This window comes from Lepisosteus oculatus, unplaced genomic scaffold (assembly GCF_040954835.1).
Source record: "Lepisosteus oculatus isolate fLepOcu1 unplaced genomic scaffold, fLepOcu1.hap2 HAP2_SCAFFOLD_760, whole genome shotgun sequence".
Lineage (NCBI taxonomy): Eukaryota > Metazoa > Chordata > Actinopteri > Semionotiformes > Lepisosteidae > Lepisosteus > Lepisosteus oculatus.
In genome coordinates this window covers 40295-42304 of record NW_027168321.1, presented here as the reverse complement: position 1 = coordinate 42304, position 2010 = coordinate 40295, and the positions used below count along the sequence as shown (strand labels likewise).

General features: G+C 60.0%; 1 pseudogene; it reads right to left on the bottom strand.

Annotated features, from left to right (window-relative positions):
• Positions 1 to 1575: 1575 nt before the first annotated feature.
• LOC138235114 (U2 spliceosomal RNA) lies at positions 1576 to 1781 on the bottom strand (annotated as a pseudogene).
• Between the last annotated feature and the right edge of the window lie 229 nt (positions 1782 to 2010).

Sequence of the window (2010 nt, the reverse complement as noted above, 5' to 3'; positions counted from 1 at the left end):
AGCCAAGAGGCCAAGGAGGCAGAGACAGAGGGAGAGAGAGAGAGAGAGCGAGAGAGAGAGGGAGCGGATAGCGCTTCCGAGTCTCGAGGTGGAAAGCAAGCACCGCGGGCAGGCCACGTGTACCTACTCCCAGCCAAGAGGCCAAGGAGGCAGAGAGAGAGGGAGAGAGAGAGAGAGGGAGCGGATAGCGCTTCCGAGTCTCGAGGTGGAAAGCAAGCACCGCGGGCAGGCCACGTGTACCTACTCCCAGCCAAGAGGCCAAGGAGGCAGAGAGAGAGGGAGAGAGAGAGAGAGAGCGAGAGAGAGAGGGAGCGGATAGCGCTTCCGAGTCTCGAGGAAGAAAGCAAGCACCGCGGGCAGGCCACGTGTACCTACTCCCAGCCAAGAGGCCAAGGAGGCAGAGAGAGAGGGAGAGAGAGAGAGAGAGCGCGAGAGAGAGGGAGCGGATAGCGCTTCCGAGTCTCGAGGAAGAAAGCAAGCACCGCGGGCAGGCCACGTGTACCCACTTCCAGCCAAGAGGCCAAGGAGGCGGAGCAAGAGAAAGGGGGAGGGGAGAGGAGAGGAGAGAGCAGAGAGAGAGAACGTTGATGCCGGATTCCACCCAGCTCAGCTGCTGCTTGGCCTTAACCCCCTAGGCTCAACCTAGAGCGATACCAGCTCAAGCACTCTTCAGAATCTTCGATCGCCTTCTAGACCTCTGGCAAGACAAGAACTGCGGGCATGCCACTTGAACTTGATCTTAGCCAAAAGGCCGAGAAGCGATGCCCGACGCCGGCCTTGGGCGGGCGCGCGGGCGTCCGGCTGGCGCGCAGCGGCGCAGGCCGACGCCTCGGGAGCCCGGTCCGCACGCGGCTGCCGGCCGCCCGGACTCCGCTCTCCCCCTCTCTTGCCTGCCTGCTTGCTCGCCTGCCTGCCCGCCAGTCCCGGGCGGGGGCCCTGCTCTTGGATCTCCTGTCAACGGCCCGACAACGACCGCAGCCGCAGGGGGGCGCCAGCCGGCCGGCCTCCTTAGCTTAGGCCCCTCCCACCAGCAGCAGCTGTGCCGAGCGAGCTGCAAGCGAAAGCGGACCGTCGGCACCTGCGGGCAGAGGCAAGGGGCAGCGCTCTCTCGGGAGGGACGGGGACACACACACACACACACACACACAGACGCGCGCGCCTGCCCGCCTGCCGGAAAAAAAGGAAGAAAAGGTGTATATACTAAGTTTTTTGGAGGGAAACCGCCCGGCTGTCGAAAGGGGCCCGCCTGCGAGGACGGGGACACACACACACACACACACACACACACACACACACACACACACACAAAGCCACGCCTGCCTCCCTGGGAAAAGGCTGAAAAAACTAAGTTTTTTGGAGGGAAAACGCACGGGAGCCGAAAAGGGGGCCGGCCTGCTTGCCCAGAGAGTCGAGACGCGGGAAAGTGCACAGAGGGAGCACGGGAACGGAGACGGGGAGGGGGAGGGGGAGAGAGAGACACACAGATGGACGAGAGACGAGACCCGAGAAGAAGGAGCTCCAGTCCACCTCGCTTGCTTGCTTGCTTGCTACGTCTGTCTTTTCACCGCTGAGAGAAGGTGGTGCACCGCTCCCGGAGGCGCTGCAATACCGGGCCGATGCGTGGAGAGGAGGGAGCAAGCTCCTGATCCAGCTCCCTGTTCCAAAAATCCGTTTAATATGTGGTCCCCCGATGGGGGACGTATCAGATATTAAACTGATAAGAACAGATTTTTTTTTTTTTTTTTTTTTTTTTTTTATTAGAAAACAGTACAAAAAGTGCTTAAATTTTCAAACTACCCACCACCTTTAACACCACGTGATCAAGTCCTTCCAGCGCTCCTTCGCAGCCGCAAAACCCCAGCGCTTGACGTCCCATTGGATTCTTCTTGCCACATCTCTTCTTACTTTCTGGAGGATGCCTGGGACTGGTGTCTCCACGTTGTGCCTAACCAGCTCTGTCCGTGCGTCCCACACGCAGAGCTTGGTTAGGCTGATCAGTAGCCAGAGGAG